Source organism: Protopterus annectens, chromosome 9.part0 (assembly GCF_019279795.1).
Source record: "Protopterus annectens isolate FY-2018-M chromosome 9.part0, PAN1.0, whole genome shotgun sequence".
NCBI lineage: Eukaryota > Metazoa > Chordata > Ceratodontiformes > Protopteridae > Protopterus > Protopterus annectens.
In genome coordinates, this window is record NC_056743.1 from 210301176 (window position 1) to 210323660 (window position 22485).

Sequence of the window (22485 nt, forward strand, 5' to 3'; positions counted from 1 at the left end):
TATTTTCAATAACCTCATGCCAGAATATCAAGTTATTTTCCTTTAATTTTTGCATTGCATTGATGTTGAAAGGATCTAGGCAATCGGGAGTATGCTATAGGGAATATAAGAAATAGAAATTGTTTTAAGGTTGTAATTACAATCAATTATATTTTTTAAGTTATTAAATATTTGATTAATGCTATAAGAAAGATGATCAAACTTCTTATTAAATAAACAAAATTCACATAAATGCCAATGAACTCTATGTATTCCATATTGTTCCTTAAATTGATTTTCTATAGTTCTGACATCAGTTATATGAATCTAATGTATTGTTTTCTAGCCAGATATATAGGTAAGTGTGATCCACTTGTAATATTACATTAATTATAACTGATTTGGAATAAAGATCTAAGCTAGGGAATTCTATCCCATTACTGTTCCAAGCTCTAATGTGCCCTTTATATGCAATCTTAGGTTTTATGGGGAACCATAAAGTATCATTGACTGTATATAAAACAAAATTTTAGGTAAAGATATCATTTTAGTTAGAGAGCCTATCCTCCATTGTGAAGAACATATTCCATCTTTTTAGTTCAATAATGGTGGTTATTAAATTATTGTAGTTTAGTTTAACAGACTCTTTCCATGTACTCTTTATACTGACACCCAAATATTCTAATACATCATTCTCCCAATTAAACAGGCTATTCTTGCTTAGGTTTTTGTTAATCTTTTTGTTAATTAGTAATGTTTTGGATTTATTATGGTTAAATTTAAGCCCTGAAATTCTTTCAAACTTGCTTAAGGTATTTATAACTTCATGCAAAGAACCATCAATATCACCCAACATTAACATATCATCGGCAAATAATTGTATCTTGGGGCAAAAGTCCTTATTAATTTGAAAGCCTTTTATATTTTGCTTGTTTCTGATATATGTAACAAAAGGTTCCATTGAAAGCAAACAATAATGGTGACAAAGGACAACCTTGTCTAGTTCCTTTGAGGATTTTTAGTGGTGAGGATAGACATGATCCGATTTTTCACATAAGCTTGTGCCCCACTATAAATTTCCAACAGTGAGTTGACAAAATCTGAGAAGAATTCAAAACCAATCAGAATTCTTTGTAGATAAGACCAACTAATAGAATCAAAAGCCTTTTCTGTCTAGGCTGATAATAGTTAGATGTTCATCGTGTTTCACTGTTGCAGTCATTACAATTGTGTTATCCTGATGGCAGGCTACCCGCAGTCGGGCTGAATTCCAAAGTCTAGGTCTGGCGTCGGTTGCTGTCACCTCCTCTGTGACGTCAGTGCACCTGGGGTGTAAAAGATGCAGCTGACGCCATTTTCTTAAGTCTTTCTTGCCGCACGGTGCCCGAAACAAAAGCGGTTAGCAAGTGCCGGTCGGCCGACTCCTGAGATTTTCGTTCTCGAATTTCAGATCCAAAGTCTTCATTAAAAGCTAAGTACCCCATTGGAGAAACTTTTCTCTTGCTCCAGACTGATGTCAGAAAAAGTTAATAATTGTATTTCTTGTGGGAAGCAAATACCTCATAAGGACTTCCATTCTTACTGTATTCCTTGCCTAGGCCCTGATCACGACGTTGCTAATTGTCGGTTTTGTGCTAGATTTAACCAACGCACTATTAAGCGTCGGTACAATTTTGCATTTCACTATTTTGGCAGAAGATTTAATTGCACAATGTCATCAGATAGCCATCCGACTATCGCAATTCAAAAGAAATGCAAAGAAAAAGAAAAGGACAGGCATCCGAGGTCCAAAACTGACGACGAGGCTTTTTCTAAACCAGTCACTGGTTTGCCATTTCTCATTGAGGCACTTTTGCAGCCCCTGACACCTGCTACTCCCACGTGGAGCCGACTAGGCCGCTGGAAACTTAAGGTATTGGAACCTCGGAAACTATTCCCTCAGATGGGTCCAGAGCTGCTGAGCAGGCATTGGCTTCTGAGGGTGTTTTCAGGCCTACACAGTTATATGTTAAAACGACTTCAGCTTCAAAGGCAAAGACTAAAGCACCTCTAAAGGCAAAGAAACAAGTACAACAGCCCCATGGATAGGCCTCCATGCCTAAAAAACAGATGCTCAAAATGGCCGAAGACCTAATTACTTTGATCAGGGGTTCCCATCCCCCTCCTGATAAGAGGCCTAGGCAAGAGACAGAATATGAATCTTCAGATCAGGTTTCCATTTTTTCTGATTCCTGTTCTGATCAGGAATACTCTCTTCATCCCTATGAGGATTCTGATGCTGAAGAATCTATCCCTTCAGCCTCTCCTCCTGAGGATTATTCTTTTGGGGAAACTCTGCATACCATGAGGGAGCATTTCCACTGGGAGAGCCAAGATTATTCAGAATCTATGAAAAGGCTCAGAGACTTCCTTTTACTACCTCAGCACAGGCCCCTTGCTATTCCACCTGTGTTAGACATTGTAGATGATGTATTTTCAGAGTCCAGTCTAACTCCTGACTCTTTACCTCCAGCTCCTGTTAAGCCAGACAGATACTACAGGGTTCCTGGTTCACATAAATTTATTTTCAAGAACCCTGCTGCTGACCCAGAAACTATCTCTCAGGGTCCCAAAGGGGTCAAGGCTTCCACTGCAAAAACCCTACCCCCTCTGACAGGGATTCTAGGGCACTGGACAGACGGGGAAAAAAGATTTACACTTCTGCTACCTTGGCTATAAGGGCTTTAAATTGTCAGTTTCATATGCTTAAATACCAGCAATATATTATGTCACTGCTTAAACAGAAACTGTTGATAAATTCTGAATGTGCAGAAAACAAAGAAATGCAGGATTTATTGCATGCAGCTGAACAAGTGGGAAAGCATACTTTGCAATGTGGTTTTGATTCTCTGGAGGCCTCCTGCAGGGCCACTGTTACGGGTTCTGTCATTAGGAGGCATGCTTGGTTAAAGGAACAGAATCTGCCTGATCATGTTAAAGCAAAATTATTAGATGCTCTATTACAGCATGATACCTTGTTTGGTGTTAAAGCAGAAGAGGTGTTGAAGAAAATGGAGGACAAAGCTAAATCTATGCAAACAGTCAAGGATTTCTTACAGGTACAGCCTCCAAGATTTACCAGGCACTGGCCTACAAAGAATTGGTCCTTTCCTGTGACAGACAGGCCACAAAGAGACAGATACAGATGCCCTAGAGGCAGATCCCAGCCCCAAGGCTCATACAGGTCTAAACAATGGGGTACTTCTACCTCCAAAAGTGGAGAAGACAAATCACAGCCATACAGGGAACAATCCCAATGACTTCCCCCCCGCATGCGCCAAGCACTTATCTTCTGGCAGCACCTTTAAGGGGAAAAATAGCACTTTTTCTCAAAAATGGCACATAATAACCCAGGAGAAATGGGTCTTGGATATAGTGTCACAAGGCTACAGGTTTCACTTTCACACCCTGCCAAGGGCAAACGGTTTGCCAGACCTGCCAAAAAATCAATGGGCAGAGGCACAAAAGCAAGTGTCATCCCTCATGGACATGAGAGCCATTCAGCAAGTACCAAAGCAAGAGCAGGGACAAGGATTTTACTCAAGACTGTTCTTGGTGCCCAGAAAGGACAAAGCCTGGAGACCAGTACTGGACCTGTCTATTCTAAACACATATCTGGATATTTCAAGATTCAAAATGTTGACTCTGCAGCAGCTTCTGCCCATGCTGGGCAAGAAGGCTTCGCTTGTGAATTTAGACCTAATAGAGCATACCTGCATGTCCCAGTCAGACAATCATGCAGAAGATACCTCAGATTCATAGCTGGCTCAATGCACTACCAATTCTCTGCACTGCCTTTGTCTTATTTACTGCGCCCAGGGTCTTCACAAAATGCTTGGCTCCAGTAATTGCATTTTGCAGATAAAGAGGAATACAAATATATCCTTACTTGGACGACTGCCTTATTCAAGCAGAGAACAAGGACATCCTACTACAGCATCTGGCATTTGTAAAAAGATTACCAGCATGCCTAGGGTACACAGTAAACGAAAATAAATCAATACTAGTACCCCCTCAAGAGATGATATTCCTGGGTGCAAGCTTAAATACAACTGCCCGGATGGCTTATCTCACACCAGACAAACAAAGACACCTGACTACTTATTTCAAAATGTTGGCAACAAAGACCCAGTTATCTGCAAGAAAAATTCTGCAGGCTTTGGGCTTCATGGCATCTTGCATTCTGCTAATTCCATATGCAAGACTGCATATGAGGAAACTTCATTGGTATCTAAAACATGTTTGACACAGCCTGGAAACAATACTTACCCTCATTCCCTGCCTGCAACAGGAGTTTCGATGGTGGGCAAAGGCCTGTCACCACAACAAGGGGCAGCCATTCCCTTTACCCACAGCCAGGCAGATATTAACAACAGATGCATCAGATTATGCCTGGGGGGCCCACATGGCGGGAATATGTATTCAGGGCTCATGGTCCGCAAGCCAATGCATCTACATATCAACCAAAAAGAGATGCTAGCTGTTCAGAATGCCCTGACAGCCTTCAAGGATCTACTTCATCCGGGACAACTACTGATAAAGACGGACAATACTACAGTCATGTGGTACATAAGCAGGGAGGTACTCATTCCTACCCCCTATGCAGACTAGCCATGACTTTGTGGGACACAGCATTGACTTACCAAGTACATCTGCAAGCACAATTCCTGCCAGGAAAGATAAATACTCTGGCAGATGAACTAAGCAGAAACCTTATGGATCCCCACGAGTGGAAATTGGATCCGCAAGTCTTCAGCATGATAACAAGGAATTGGAGATGCCCGGACATAGATCTATTTGCCTCCCCTCACAACTGCCAACTTCAGAGATTTCTGCACAAGGACTTATCACAAGCAAGCATGGAAAATGGATGCTCTATCTTTCAGCTGGAAAAACCTTAAAAGGTAAGACACCCTTGATCACTATAAGTAAAAAACTAAGAGCTCTCATAAAATCATCCAAAGCAAATTTTGAGAGAAAAATAGCTAAAGACTCAAAAGACAATCATAAGGCCTTCTTTAGCTATGTTAGAAACCTGGGAGGAAACTCCCAGATATGCTCAGAACTAGTTCAAAATGATGTGAAGATTACTGATCCTACAGACATTGCCAACATACTGGCTGACAGGTTCAGTGCAAACTTCCCCCCCTCCCCCCCAAAAGGAGAGATATCTATACCAAGCGATTGCAGCCCCCCAAACATCTCCAACGCCAAGTGAGAACTGCTCTCTCCAAAGCAAAAACACAGCATTCATGGGACCTGATGGTGTCCCCGACTGTGTGCTTCCAGAACTCAACGAGGAGTTAAACCCACAGCTAGGACAGCGGTTTAATGATGGTGTTACCTCTGGGTACGTGCAACTGTGGTCCCACTTCACAAAGGCTGTGCCTCCACCGACCCTGGAAATTACCGGCCCATTAGCTTGACAAGCCTTATCTGCAAAGCCATTGAGAGGATCATAATGGACCTCATAAATAAAGACATAGGAATTTGCAGACTTTGGATCCATCCCAGTTTGGCTTTGTCAAAGGCAGATCATGCCTTCTAAATTTGGTTGACTTTTCAAACAGTCACCAAAGCCATTGATGAGGAAAGGCAGTCCATACAGCCTACCTCGATCTGGCGAAGGCCCCCCGAATACCCACCCCGGTATCATTGAAAAACTCATCAGCTTAAATGTTAACCCATACATCACAAGATGGGTTGCAAACTGGCTGAGTGACAGAACCCACAGGGTCAGAGTTGCTGGCGCCATGTCAGACTCAAAGCCTGTCGCAAGTGGTGTACCACAGGGCTCAGTCCTGGGCCACTCTTGTTTGGCATCTACTTTTCTGAAGTACAAGCAAACACAGGAGGGTTATGGCTGACAAAGTTTGCAGATGACTGCAAACTGGGCCATAGTAGAAAACACATCTGACACAGATATCCTTCAGAAGGGTCTCACAGAAACGGATAACTGGTGCCAGAGCCATGGCCTAAAGTTAAATGCCAAAAATGCATAGTCATACCCCTTCGGAAAAAAACAAGCCCCCTAGCTACCAAATAGGTGGCAATCCACTGAGCACAGAAGAAGTTATCAGGGACCTGGGGACCCAGGTTGATAGTAGTCTGTCATTCGACACCCATGTAGCTAAAGTAGTTAGGAAGACCTTCTACATTGCCCACCTTATCATGAAGAGATTCTCATCTAGATCAAGGGAGGTCATAGTCTCTCTATACTCATCACTCATCAGACCAATGATTGAGTACAATGCCCCATTCGGAATGTATCTGACCCGACACTTGCAGCAGCTGGAGAGGCCACAAAAGTTCCTCACCAAAAGGATAAAGGGTCTCAAACATCTGTCCTATGCTGCCCAACTGAAAGACCTCCAGCTCTATTCAGTCGCTACCGCTGCTCAGAGGTGACCTTTGCCTAACATACAAGGCCATGTCAAACCCAGATTTGATGAATATGCTTCACCTCAAAAAATCTAGATCCATCAGAGCCACAAGGGCGGGAGACTTAAACCTCGACACGGCTATTAATAGGACGTGCTGGAGGGATAGATTCATCACCCAAAGACTCCTATGCTGTGGAATAAAATCCCGGTATATGTGAGGCAGAGCACCTCGCTGGCCTTGTTCAAGAGAAATCTTGACCAATGGATGGGAGATCGCAGATATACCCCAGGGATTACCTCAGTGTCACTGCTCGACAGAGGCACAGCAAAATAATGGGTATAGTTCCCCAAAACTATGGGCTAGGCTTGTAAATGCCCTCTGGCAGATAGCCTAGTATGAACCTATGAACCTTTCCTCCACTGCCTCTCCTCCCCAAGGTACTCCTAAAAGTCAGACAAGAGAAGCCCAAAATTATACTGATTGCCCCAGACTGGATCCGCCAGCACTGGTACCCAATCCTAAAGAACTTGTCTCAATACCCAGCCTGGACATTACCTCATATTCCTCACTTACTGTCCTAACACAATAATCAGATCCTGCACAGCCAACTCAAGACCTTAAATATGGGCAGCATGGCAGATAATGTAGTCATTCAAAACACACCTCTCTCTAAAGTGGTGATGGATGTTATTTTGGAGGCCAGGAGGCCTAGTACCAGAAAATCTTATGCTGAAAAATGGAAGAGATTCTGTGCTTGGAACAGGCACAAGGGATTGACACGACTGTACCAAATATTCCTCAGATTTTGCAATATTTAACTGAGATGCTGGACAAAGGCCTATCCTTTTCATCAATTAAGATTCATGCCTCTGCCATTTCCGCTCATTACAATACAGAGCCACCTATTTTTTTCTCTTCCTTTATTAAGGCAGTACCTCAAAGGATCCAAAAACTTAAGGCCTCCAAGGAGAGCATCAGTACCTGCATGGGACCTCAATTATGTCTTGGAAAAACTCACCCTGCCTCCGTTTGCTACAGCTGATATAAAATATTTATCATGGAAAACCACTCTGCTCCTAGCAATAACCTCTGCAAGACAAGTCTCAGAGCTACAGGTACTCATGGCTGTGGAATCTTTTATTATTTTCCATCCAGATAGGGTTTCTCTGAGGACAAACCCAACATTTATGCCTAAGGTAGTGTCCAGTGTGGCCCTTAACCAAACTATTCATTTGCCTACATTTTACCCAAACCCACAGAATAAGGGTGAGAGACTTCTGCATTCTTTGGACATACACAGACAGCTGCGCTTCTTCTTGGACAGAACCAAAGCTTTCAGAAAGACTGAGCAATTACTAGTGGCATATGCTGCAGGATCACAAGGAAAGGCTATCTCAAAGCAGACTATTTCAAAGTAGATAGGCCATGGCATTCGTTTCTGCTATTCACAACATGACAAATCAGTGCCTAAGGGCATTAGGCCACATTCAACCAGAGCAACAGCCACTTCAGCAGCCTTCCTCAGAGGAGTACCAACCAAAGACATTTTAGAGGCTGCAACCTGGAGTTCAGTGCACACCTTTACAAAGCACTATCACTTACCACTCTACTCTAAATCCAGGGCAGGCTTTGCCACTGCAGTTCTGCAGGGCCTCATAGCCGCTCCTAATCCTATTTGGCTCCAGCCTCCCAACCTTAGCTTTGGGATTCAACCCAATTGTTATGACTGCAACAGTGAAACAGAATGAACATAGTACAGTTGTGTACTTACCATAAATGTAAGATGTTAGAGTGTATTCACTGTTGCAGTCCAGGTTACCCTCCCACCATCCCCCTTATCTTTGCTGGAACTTATCTGTACTTCTGTATTCTATACAACCTATGTGGTGTATTTGCTTGTAGATGAAGGAAAAATGTACCTTGGTGCCTGCATGCTTTATTGACATATTTTTAGCCTACCCTTTTGGGGCAGGAAAAACTGAAGAAAATGGCATCAGCTGCATCTTTTATACACCTGGTGCACTGACGTCATGGAGGAGGCGACAGCAACCGACGCCGGACCTAGACTTTGGAATTCATGCCGACTGCGGGTAGCCTGCCAGCAGGATAACCCAATTGTAATGACTGCAACAGTGAATTCACTTGAACATCTACATTTATGGTAAGTACACAACTGTACTTTGTTTTTTGTATTTGCATGCTATGTCTATTAATGATAGTAATTTAATAATGTTATCTTGCACATTTCTATGAAGAATGAACCTTTTCTGATCATTATGTTTTAGATTAGGTAATATTTTTTTGATATTATTAGCTAATATTGTCATGAAAATTTTATAATCCGTGTTTGGTAATGAAATTGACCTATATGAATCACAAGATTTGGGGTCCTTACCTTGTTTTAATATGGGGGAGATAATTGAGTATTTTCACGATGGGGGTGTTATACATTTTTGATTAAACATAGTAAAGGCACTCATCATTTTCTTTATTATATATTCAGACAAAATCTTGTATATTTCAGGAATTATTCCATCCTGTCCTGGAGCTTTATTATCTTTTAAAATTTTTATTTGCTCTTTCACTTCTGTTAGTGTTATTTGTTTATTTAATAGGTTATTTTGTTGCATTGACACCTTGTAGTTATATTTTCTTGAATAAAAGTATTTATTACATTATCTGTCTCCAAAAGTGGTGAGTTATTTTTTATGTCTTTATAGTAGTTTTTGAACACTTATAATATGCCCATCAAGTTAGATTTACTCTTAACTGAACTATCACTTTTATATTTAATCTCATTAATAAGATTTTGATTGTTCGTTTTTTGACTTTTACTGCTATTTTATGTAGATATTCGGGATTTACAGCATAAGATTGTAATTTCAATTTTTCCAGGTTTGTGGCTACCTTATGATTCAGAACTTCTAAGTATTTTTGATTTAACTTAGTAATTTCATTATGTGCTACTTTATTTAGTTTTGCATCCATTTTTATCTTGTCTGTGTTTTTTTGTAAGTCTAAAGGTTCTTTGCCCCACTCTTTCCTTTTTTAATGTACCAAGAGTTTATTCTACCTTATATATAAACTTTAAAGGTGTCCCATAGTATAGTATCAGTCACTTCACCATTATCATTTGTTTCCATAAACATGTCCATCTCTTTCATTATCCATTCCCTAAAGTCATATAACTTAGTTGTGTAAGCAGGAATTCTCTGTAGAATTCTTAAATCATCTGTATGTGTAGTTAATGTGAAGTTTATGGCATTATGGTCTGAAGATGGACAAGTCATTATAGATATGTCACTTATTTTAGAGTATATTATTTGCTACGAAGACCTTATCAATGTATGTTTGTGTACAAAACCAATAGGAATAGTGAGTATAGAATAAGGAATAATGTTCTCTTAGACCATGTATATCTTTAAGGTTCATCTGGTTTATAAAGTCATTTAACTTCTTGGCTTGAGATGTTAGTTTTATTTTACCATTTTTAGAAGTATCATTTTCTGATAATAGGCAGTTAAAATCACCTGTTGCTATAATTTCCCCTTTTGCATTTAAAGTAATCAGGTCCAGATATTTGTCAACATATTTAGTACTCAGTCCTTGTATCCAGTATGTATTAATCAAAGTATAATACTTCCTATTGATTTCCAAAATAACCATGCTTAACATCATATCTTTATTTGAAATTGTATCTATAATTCTTGGCATAGTATAAGTATTTTTCCATAGAATAAGAGTGCCCCTTCTCTTAGTCTTAAAACATGAATCAGCCAGAATGGTATAGCCATTGAATGAGTATTTTTGTAGATCGCTTTTTAATAGATGGGTTTTCTGTAAAAAGATGATCTGTGATTTATGCATTTTGATATATTTAAGAAAACCAACTCTTTTGACATTATTGTTCAAACCATTAATATTTGATGATAAACATTTATAAGCCATTGACTATAATGTGTTAGTTATTACTAACTGAAAGACCTTTCTTCCGTGTTGACTTGAAATCTACTGAAAATGTACTTATCATGGATGCATAACGTGTATTAAGCACTACTTTCAAAAACCCAAAACTATTTGCAAACGCATACATGAAACATAAAGTTTCTGGTTTAGTTAAAAACTTAAAATTCGAATTCAAACTGACAAGCAAATACCAAAAGAAAAAAACTTTGTCTCAAACACGTTTTTGAGGTTTTATTGCATCAACATCCACCAAATCGATTGAGCGCTTTCATCTGCCCTGAGCAGATTTCTTCAGAATACTATAAAATCAGTGCCACACATTTTTTTACCATTTAAAAACTTAACTAAACCATCCATCCACCACCTCTCCAATACCAAATGACACAAATTATCCATCTCTGCTTAGAATATAGTACAAAAAAGAAAAGCATTATGAAAGCAACTAAAGAAATCTTAATCCATGAAATATACATTAGAATAAGAGTGTCCAATATATCTGAAGCTATATGAAATGTCACATGTGATAATAGCACCCCTAATACGCAGATATGTCAGAAATACATATCAGATCAAAGTATGTATAAACATTAGAAGCTGAAGGTGAAGAAGATTGTCATTATTTCCAAGACTTTTCAAGAAACATCAGATTATTTAACCTTTTTGTTAGCCATCTATCTAACATGTTTCATGTAAGGATCTGTTGAATATATATATATATATATATATATATATATATATATATATATAAATAAAACACTTATTACAACATAACTATTACATTTTGCAATTATACACATTACTCATATGTATTAATATCTTTCTTGATGTCTTTCATCAAGAAGGGGGGGAGAGAGAAAAAGGGGGGCCTCACAACCCTCTGTTTAGTTACTAAAGGTTTAGTTATATAACACAAGTCTGATGTTAATATGCATAATGAGTTTTCTAATGCAGCTCCTAGTTCAGTTGATGTCATTTAGTTACGAATAGTGTCATTGAATCTGCAGAATGTATGCATCTATAAGAGAAACATAGGCATTTTCAAAGGAGTTATCAGAACTAATTATTTACCATTTAAAGTATCTAGTGAAGGAGAAAAGAATTCTAAGTACAACCATTTAACAAGTTCAAAAGGTCAAATGATGTAATCAGTGTTGTTTCTCAAGCTACAGATTCATAAACGTGTTAAAAAGTATCTAAATAAGCTCATGCACAACAGAAGTTGTCTCTAGTGAAGAAAAAAGCATTTTTGGTGGAGAATTCAGATCTTGAAGCTTTTAGAGTTTACAGAAAGCAAAAAAAAAAAAAAAAAAAACACTCGAGCTGCCTTATCCGTGCATGTCATGAATCTCCACAATGAGAACAGTCACACAGGCCACCAGTTTCTTCACAAAACATCAACATCATGAAAAAATTAACCCTTTTATATAAAAACAGCTATTTAGAAATAACAACAGCTGCCTCAAATCAGAAATCATATTATAACATTTCAATCATTCACCCACCAGTTGACCAGGCCAGAGAGAAAGAGAAAAAGAACCTAGTGTGTGTGTGTGTGTGTGTGTGTGTGTGTGTGTGTGTGTGTGTGTGTGTGTGTGTGTGTGTGTGTGTGTGTGTGTATAATATATATATATATATATATATATATATATATAGACTTATATTTAGCTATCTGTAAAACACCATTAATGTATTGTATTAATGTTTAAATGCATCTAAACAAAGAGCCTAAAAGATCTAGTTAGAAACACTAATCAGAAACACCTTGTTACTCCACCACTGACCCACTAGAAAAAATGCACTTTGGTATTGAGTCAAATTATACTATTACTGAAGAATTAGAAGACATACATCATTTGTAGTTATTTAAAATGGAAAAGTATGTAAAGTACTTTATAATGCGGAAAAGAGAGAAAATGAACATTGGTAACAGAAAAGAATAGGAAGAAAGAGAGAGAAAGAGTGTGTTATTTAAATACTAAGTACTATATGTAATTAGAAGAAGCAGATATAGAAAGGAAAAGAGAAAGTTAATAATAACAATTATTCACATTACCTTACAGCATGGAGACTTCCAGAATCAAATATATTATAATTCATAAAACAAAGCATTTAAAATTAGAAGGAATTTATTCATTTGTCTTTTAGTCTCTTAGTTTTTTTTGCTCCTTCCTTCACAGACCATCCATATTTTTGTTGCCTGTCTATTCAAACTCTGGGATAACCATTCCATTTCTTCTATGCCCAACAGTATTTTCTTCTTTTGGATGCATTCTTCTGCTTCTTGTAGGGAATCAAAGATCTTCAGTCCTTCTGGCAAGGTGATTTCTATTCTTGCAGGAAAAAGAATTTGAGCTTTAATATTGTTTTTTTTTTCAAGGACTTAAGAGGAACACACTCCTTTCTTCTGGATAGGAGTGTAGTGGTGTAGTCATTGTCAAAATGAATAACTTTTTTTACCCATCTTGATAGAAGAATTAGTCCAAGGTGATTTCAGCACTAAGTCCTTATCTTGTAAGGAAAGAAATCTAACTATTATAGACCTGGGGTTAGATGAACTCAGAGATGAGGATTTGCCAGGGATGGATGAGCCCTCTCAGTTCCAAATGAGAGGGATTCAGGCACGTTTAGTGCTGATGAAAACCACTTATTGAGGAATTGAATCATGTTAGCGCCCTCTTCTTTCTCAGGAATTCCATATAGTCTTATTTTATTCCTCCTTGCTCTGCTTTCAAGGTCTTCCAGTTTCTCGATCAGGCTGGTGTTTTGTTTCAGAAGAAATTCATTGTGATGTTCATTTTCTGTCACTCTAGTATCTAGGTCAGTTATTGTTTCCTCTAAGGCAAGAATCTGTTCAAATTGTTTTTTTTTTTACTATTCCATTTGGAAGTTCCAGTTGTTTACTGCATTCTTGTTTGATAGTATCCATTTTGTTTTTGAATTTGTCCATTTTAGTGACAGTTTTTGGATGTTTATTATAGGATGTAGTTCTTTCTTCAATGCACTCTCCTGGTGTGGAGGATTCCTTGAGTTGCTCATGTTGAGATCTCCAGTAGAAACTTCTTGACAGGAGTAATTAAAAAATTCTCTTGACTATGTATTAATTTTTAGACAATAATAAAAAGTCTATGTTAATCTAACTTTTAATATACTTTGTTAGATTTTTCTGAAAATTAAAGTATATTTCCTGTCAGGATATTAAAATCGAAGCAGAGCTACGGATTTCTGCTGCTGTCAGACTGGCATCTTGGCCACACACCCCAGCATGTATTTTTTGAAAGATATGAAGTCTGTAATTCAAATGTATTCCATTATTTAGTTGCTGCAATCAGTAATTTGCCAGAAAACCACAAGTTTTATGAGGAAGAGTCAAAAATATATGAGGAAAGAATCTGGAGAGTTGAGAGGTATGCTTAAACTATTTTGCTACAGCTCTGCACTACAGCACATTTCAAATCCGTTCAAATCTAACTGGTAGCTGTGGTTTCCGTTTTATTTTTTTATTTTAACTGTCAATTATTAAATACAGCCCAGAGCATTCAGCATTAAAAAAGCAACAAACTTTCATTGTACACCAAAGTTTTTCTATAAGGAAGCTTACACTGCTGCAATGATTTAAAGAGCGAAACAGAGAGATGATGGCACATTCTTTGTATGTTTTCTACTGCTGATGTGGAAGCTTTTGCTCTCACTGTTTTTTCTTAGCACAAACACTACATTTCTTATGGGTTTCTTTGATGTTATTGCATAATAAGTTCTGTATCTCTTTCTTAAGCATACAGATGTTTGTTTAGCTGAAAAGTAGATGTTTAGACATTTGTTTTTCATTCATTCATTTATCTAGTCATCATTCTCCAGTAACCCACTTAAGCCTGTTCAGGGATACATGGGAAACTGAGACTATAACCAGCATTCAGTAGGTACAAGGAAGTCAAACTAATCTCTCTCTCTGTCTGTCTCTCAGTCACATACATGCGACATGCACATCTAAGGAAATTTTTGAAGGATTGCTAAGTCATCTGAAGTATTTTTACTGGAATGAAGGAAGAAACTAGATCCAAATAAAAAAATACACATGGACACAGGGACTGTATACAGGACTAGACAAAAGATACTGTGGCCAAGAATCAAGTGATGTAAAGTAACAAAGATAACTGTAGTGGTTTTGCTAAATGTGTTGGTGCATTATTCTACTGTATGCTAGTTTTCAGGAGTTAACATTTTACATACGCAGATTAGTTCTGACTGGAACTGATTTGCAAGTACTGATATCCAAGTGTACACATAAGGAGTGATTCATCACCAGAGAAGCAAGTTATTGTTTCATCTGAAGTATGTGTTCTTAGATAAAATAGATGTAGATATCTAGCCTGACAAGAAACTGTAAGAAAGAGTGGCTCTTGAGTTAATTCAGTAGCACTACAGGTAAGATGGCAGCTGACTGTAAGTATATGTTAAAGTAAATATTTCAGCTATTTGAAGTATTCAAAGCTTGTTAGCCCAGACTGAATGTGTGTATGTCTCTGTGTATGTGTATATCTGTGCATGTTTGGGTTAGTCAATGGGACTATTGTGTTGCTATTCACAGGATTTCATGTTCTTCTTTGAGCCTGTAGTACAAATTTGAGAGTGACTCGTAACGTGAATACTGAGAAAGAGGGAAGCAGTTTACCATTTGAAATGTGAGTTAGAGGTTTTTCTATTTATTTATTTATTCATTCATTCATTATTACAAAGCGCTGCAGTTACTGAAAGATTTGTAATGAGGAATGTGCCTAATTTCTGTTAGATTTTTTTTTTTTTTTTTTTTTTTTTAAGATGCAGACATTGCCACAGTTAAGTAATACAGTATGGGGATAAACTCGTTTTGCTTACAAAGTATAGTGATTTGCATGTGTCAGGACTTTTACTGAAGAGGATCCTATTGTGTGTATACTTTTTCAGGTATTACCTTTTGCTCCTTTGTATGAACTAACTCACAAGAGTTCTTTATTCTTGCTGGGTAATATGTATTTCAATGACCTCTTGCTGGGTAATATGTATTTCAATGACCTCTTGCTGGGTAATATGTATTTCAATGACCTCTTGCTGGGTAATATGTATTTCAATGACCTCTTGCTGGGTAATATGTATTTCAATGACCTCTTGCTGGGTAATATGTATTTCAATGACCTCTTGCTGGGTAATATGTTTTTCAATGACCTCTTGCTGGGTAATATGTATTTCAATGACCTCTTGCTGGGTAATATGTTTTTCAATGACCTCTTGCTGGGTAATATGTATTTCAATGACCTCTTGCTGGGTAATATGTATTTCAATGACCTCTTGCTGGGTAATATGTATTTCAATGACCTCTTGCTGGGTAATATGTATTTCAATGACCTCTTGCTGGGTAATATGTTTTTCAATGACCTCTTGCTGGGTAATATGTATTTCAATGACCTCTTGCTGGGTAATATGTTTTTCAATGACCTCTTGCTGGGTAATATGTATTTCAATGACCTCTTGCTGGGTAATATGTATTTCAATGACCTCTTGCTGGGTAATATGTATTTCAATGACCTCTTGCTGGGTAATATGTATTTCAATGACCTCTTGCTGGGTAATATGTATTTCAATGACCTCTTGCTGGGTAATATGTATTTCAATGACCTCTTGCTGGGTAATATGCATTTCAATGACCTCTTGCTGGGTAATATGTATTTCAATGACCTCTTGCTGGGTAATATGTATTTCAATGACCTCTTGCTGGGTAATATGTATTTCAATGACCTCTTGCTGGGTAATATGTATTTCAATGACCTCTTGCTGGGTAATATGTATTTCAATGACCTCTTGCTGGGTAATATGTATTTCAATGACCTCTTGCTGGGTAATATGTATCTCAATGACCTCTTGCTGGGTAATATGTATTTCAATGACCTCTTGCTGGGTAATATGTTTTTCAATGACCTCTTGCTGGGTAATATGTATTTCAATGACCGGAGTAAATGAGCTAGTTTAGCTTTTCTAGATTAATAAGTTAAACGTTTTTTTTTCTTATTGCCGCAATGCTGAGCTGAGGCAATTTATGCTATGGTTCACCTAATTTATCATTTGGACAGTGCATGTAGTTATTAGTGGTACCATTAGCACAGATTTGCACAACTTCAGTTTGTGCTTATGGACTTTAGCTGCTATTTGTTGGCAGTTTTTAGTAATGTTTTCATTTGCTTTGAGTTTTCAAATCTACTGTGCATGGTTATGGTAGTGCTGCTGCTCTTGTTTCTTCAAGACATTAATACTGTAGATAATATTGGAGTATTTATCCCTGCCATTATACTAGTCCTGCTATTTTCTTTCTACTGGTTTCTATTTTATTAGCATACTGGGATGAGTTGGGTGAGCTGACTTTCCAGCCATGACTATAAACTATTACCTGTGTAACTATAACCTGGATATGCAAGTGTAACCTGTTATCCCTACTTACTTCCTTTTATTATTCTAGTTTACAATAAGGCCATACATGTAAGCAATAACTGCTATCGTTTATTGTTTTTCTAAGTCTAAAAAGCCAGTATAAAGTTGCACAGTTTACCAGATGTTATAATTTTTTGTTGCACAGCAGTAACAATATTTTTTTTTTTTTTTTTCTCCTTACTAATCTATATCCTCTCAAATTGACTTGGTAATTTTGTTATTATACAATTGCACAGCTTGTCTATTGTATGGTTTATCTTTCGATTTTATCAATTAATTAATTTTTGACTATCCTGTTATTTTGTTGTATTTTGTGTGGAGCTTTTCTCCCCGGGCCTCTACTGAAAATGGAAATATATCCAGCTAGACTAGCCCGGTCAACAAATGTAAAATAAATAAATAAATAAAATAAATATTTTGTTATTAATTAATTCATATTATTTATGCTCAAAATGTTGAGATTGCCAGGTACAACCGTAACCTAGTCAGCTTTTTATGTAACTATAACCTGGATATGTAAGTGTAACCTGTTATCCCTACTTACTTCCTTTTATTATTCTAGTTTACAATAAGGCCATACATGTAAGCAATAACTGCTATCGTTTATTGTTTTTCCAAGTCTAAAAAGCCAGTATGAAGTTGCACAGTTTACCAGATGTTATAATTTTTGTTGCACAGCAGTAACAATATTTTGTTATTAATTAATTCATATTATTTATGCTCAAAATGTTGAGATTGCCAGGTACAACCGTAACCTAGTCAGCTTTTTATGAAATCATTTAACCTTTCATTCCAGTAAATAATTATAACTGGATTATTCATATTAAGGTAGTGTATTTTGTACTGTAGCTTTTACTACATTTGCTATTTAGTTACAACTTTCAATTTATTATGTAGCTTTATTCCAGGCCACTTCTAAAGTTATGCTTTTGTCATGGTGCTTATTTATGATATGGGTTTACTTGCTGGTCCTACAAAAGTATATTCTTTAGGAATACTGAGATGGTATAGTACGGAGGCTATTCATGAGCAGCCTTTAGCAGCTTAGCTTGAGAGTATGAATTGGATCTTCATAAAAGTAACTCAGTGTGACTAAAGATTCAACTCCCTGTTTGCCAGGGTGCTCCGCTGATAGATTATTAGACGTGGGAAGTTAATGTCCATCTCGGGCTGATTGGGGATACCTGTATTCTGGTAAAAGGACAAATGGTACAGTGGTTAGTGTGTATGCCTTTCAATTGCAAGGTACAAGGTTTGATTCTCACCACTGGAAAGAGCATTACAGAGGGTTGGGAGGGTGGCTTAATGGCTAAGGTGTTTGCCTTACAAACGCAAGGTGCAGGGTTTGAATCTCACAAGGGATAATTGGCTAGGCTTAAAATGGCTCGCAAGGGCAGTTAGCTTAGTACTAATCTATGAACCTATGAACCTATGGTGAACCTTTGCATGGCAGGCTCATTCTGGAATTCTGTGTGGACAGTCTTGAGCAACTGGTGATGGTCTGTAATAGACCATAACTGATGCTGTTGACTAACTCTTCTCACTTCAAGTATGCCTGCATTCTACCTCAGTGTGCAAGGCTTGGTATAAATAGAATGGGTAAACTTTCAGAAGGCCAGGGCAAAGAATATAACAGCAGCAGAGAGGAACTCAGCTTTTGTAGTGCACACATGTTGTTTGTCTTTTCGGCTTTTCCTGATTAAAGGTCGCCACAGCGGAACTCCGGTCCACTAATGATTGGCAGCAGATTTTTTATGGTGCCGAGTTGCCAGCCTGACACCCAACCTTCAGTGAAGGCACGCCCATTCACGCATGTATTTCGGAGGCCACTCGACCGCGGGGAGGACATGCAGACTCCACACAGAAGGCACTCCAGACATGAATCGAACAGGAGAACCTCTTGCTGTGAGGCAACAACGCTACCGCTGTACCACCGCTAAATGTTTACCTGCCAGTCAAATTACTCCCGTGGAAAGCCAATACCCTTATCAAAGGAAATGCTTGCTGTATTAAATTTTATCACCTGTACTTTTATGATTGGAAGACATAATGCATTTTAAACCATGTTGTCAAGCAGAAGCCTTTTTCTGCCTTTCATTGTTCTCTGTTTGCAGAGAAAATTGACTTGATTAACCTGAGCCTCTATAAAAAAAATATATATATATATATATATATATATATATATATATATATATATATATATATATATATGCATATATATATATATATATGCATAGCACAAGGACCGATTGTAGTGGGAAATTCATAATGCCTATTAATCTGAAGTCAGGAATTAACATGTAGAGTGAGTTATGGCAAATCTGGGCTTGTACTTTCTCATGTGGGGGTCCTTGGTCTGTTTATTTCCCAGATTAAGACATTTCTGAGGTCTGTGATTGTCCTACCTGCATTTAAAAAAGTCATCATGATCTCTGTCCTCAGAAAGCAAGCTGTGTATTCTTAAATATTAGAAAATTGCATTTCTATCTCACACCTTGTGTTTGTTAAAGGTCATGGAGAAAAAAAAAGTATAGTCTGAATAATTTTTAAGAGCCCTTGAGATCTTCGTTAATTTCTTTCCTTCCTACTGACCCCAGTACAGCACTGGTTTAGAACCCTGTTGGGTAATGCACATCATGATTACATTCTAACTGTGCTTTTGAGTCTTTGGTAGTTTCTGGTGAGCCTGATGATAAAGGAGGTTTTAATACTAGTTTACTTTACTTACTAGATGTTGTTCACATCTCTGCCTCTCTCTCTCTGTCTCATAGATGTTGTTGTCTCTGTGCTTGTTAATAGTTTTGTGGCAGTTCCCAGGATGTGTTTGGAAGCCTTGTGTGCTCACACTTTTTTTTTTTCATAACAAACCCCACTTAGTCATATTCACTACCTTGTCAACTTGGGGATAGCTTCACTGTCTTCAGGTTAAACAGGTGCCTTTAATATTCATTTGTTTTACAGGGTTTACTTTGATCTTGCAACTAATCTGACAGACTTTTGTTACTACTTATTTTAATGCAAGAATTTAATATGACTTATTTTTTTTTTATTCTTTGTTTTGTTGTAAATACAACACATAGTGGCTGATAGAAATATACTTAACTGACTGAGTGAGCCATAGGGAAATACCAAACATTTTGTTACAGCATGTCTAACCCATTCAACAAAGAAAAATTGTCTAGCTTTGATAGGTTACATCAAGATCACATATCTGCACAGTGAACTACAGATATAAAAGCATTTTTGTGTGTAATTCCAGTTAATTTGATATATTATTTTAATCCTGAATGTGTTTAATAATGAAATGTTAAAATTGAAGTGTCTCCTGCCTCATCATGACTCTATGTCTTTATTGTTCTCATGGGAGAGCGTGAGCAGTCTTTAAGTCTTCAAGTTCATACTTGTCTTGTGCAGTTATAGTACAGTTGGTATTTCTGTAGTATGGCTTGTTACAAATAAATGTTTTGCCCTTATATCTTGCAGCTCTCCAGGTGGTGATAACCTCTAGGCAGCCTAATGTATGGAAGACAAATTCTTAGTGTGGCTCAATAATGTATGTATCAAAACAGAGGACTTTTCCTTTCCTGTTTTTACCAGGGTTGTTGCAACTTTGGCAAGTGGATCAGACTTGTACAAGGGATGTGGTAGAAATAGCATAATTCAGGTTATAAGGCAAGAATACATGTAGGATTGTAAGTGCACTATATTGAGAGGCAGCCTTTCAATGTGTAGTTGGAGAACAAGTGGATATAAAACAAAAGTTCAAAGAAGCAAAATAGAATTATGGCTGCTATGAGAGAATGAAGGATGCCATATCTTGGAATACGGAAGTAATATCTTTCTTGCAGTTTTTACGGATTATGGTGGTGAGCAGTTGAAGATCAGCAAACAAACTTGCGTACCTCTCAGCCTTCAAACATCAAAAATCATAGCAAGGTCCCAAGAGAGGGGCACTTTCTTATTTTTTGGAACAGAATGTCTTTAGATACCATATAGTTAGTGTTAAAGAGTCTTTTTATAGACATATTTCACATACTTATTAATTTATACACCCAAGCAGGTCTATTTTTATGTAGGAAATAAAAAGAAAATCAGTAAATCTATCAGGAGCAAGGCAAAATCTGAATAAATTAGAAAAAAAACATAGTGTAATGCCTAATTCATATAACTTGAGAGGTTTACTTGCTATTGCTAGAGGAATATTGGTTGGTTTTGAAATGTCTACTCTCTCTCATTGTGAACGCTGTTTATTTTAGATTAACTAACCAGGTGGATAGTCCAAAGATAATTTTAACCAAGATCCAGGCTAGTATGCATACATAAGTACATTTAGGAGGCATATATTGCATACAGCAATACTCTGCTTTTGTATTAACACTGAATGTCATTTGGTTGTAGCATTGTACCCTACTGCTTATTCTTATTGATCTGCCTAATTTATTCATTGGTCAGTAATTGTGGGTCACTTATCAGGATCCAGTAAAACACAATGCAATCCCACTGGTGTGAGGGCTGTCAGCAAATAACATCATTTTAGAAATGCTATGTCCATTCATGACCCCTGGTATGTTATTTCTGAATCTTTGTTTCTTCTGCATTCATAATGACATTGTATTCCTGCATGTCAGATTGGCTTCCATGTTCACGACACGTCCTTGTGCTGTTTACTCCTGTATTCACACCCTTTCCCAGGGAAAAACTAGGAGGTGTAGTCTGTTTTGTCATAGAATTGCTTATTGAGAGATTCTTATGAGAGTTTCTGTCATTGAGTGACCCACTTATCAAATGCTTCAATGTTTCTGATCCCATTATTCAAAAGTGCTTTCTTGGATAAAGGGAAAGCAGTTCCTTATAGAATGATATCTGTTCTCTATATAGTGATTGAACTGTCCCTTTTTTTGTGATGGAACAGTCTGAGAGTTACATAACTAACCCTGAGTTGGGGTAATGTATTTCCATAAGTGGGGATGCCCAGGGGCTTACTCTTATTTTAGCAATTTTGAAACTTGCTGAGGAGTATCTTATAAGCTGAGCTGTGGTGTCTTAACTTACTGGATTTGTGATTGGATGACTCCTTTAACAGGCTCAGCTGAAAGAACTTGTGCTCAACATGTTTGATCTTAAAACTGTGGACCAGATCCACACTAAGTCATTGAATTTTGCTGCCTCAAATCCAAACTAAGGCATTGAATTTTGCTACCTTTCAATGAATGGCAGTATGTCAAGATGTCTATTTTGACTAACTAGCTTTGTGACAGCCTGGTCTTTTTGATAAACTAGACTTAAGGAGCTTGTATATTTTTTCTTACTTTGCTGTTGAAATTATGGACCATATCCAAACTAATTTGTTGTTTGCTCAGTCTTTCCCCTTTCTGGATGGCCTTTTATAATACTGAGCTCAAATTCAAACCCTGGTCGATGATACATAGATGGAAGTACCAATATGCTTTAAGCTTACCTTCAGTTCTGACAACTTTAGAATTGGTATGCATTTTTTTCTTGTTAGTACAAGAATTTGGGAATATACATTTAACCACATTTTGGCCTTATTGAGATTGTACTAGCTACATGATAAAACCTTAAAATAAATACTAAAGGTTATAGAAGCAATGATTGCTATTCTCAGAACAGATCTTTGGAAATGTTTCTGACATCAGCTTT

General features: G+C 37.4%; 1 long non-coding RNA gene across 2 annotated transcripts in view; it reads left to right on the plus strand.

Annotated features, from left to right (window-relative positions):
• LOC122810868 overlaps positions 1 to 22485 on the plus strand; it is a 483768-nt gene that overhangs the window by 114135 nt on the left and 347148 nt on the right. Inside the window, exon 2 of one of the 2 annotated variants that reach the window (XR_006366132.1) lies at positions 14954 to 15047. The exons of the other annotated variant lie outside the window; for it this stretch is intronic. This is a non-coding gene — a long non-coding RNA (uncharacterized LOC122810868). The remainder of the gene's footprint in view (positions 1 to 14953; positions 15048 to 22485) is intronic. 2 annotated transcript variants of the gene reach the window in all.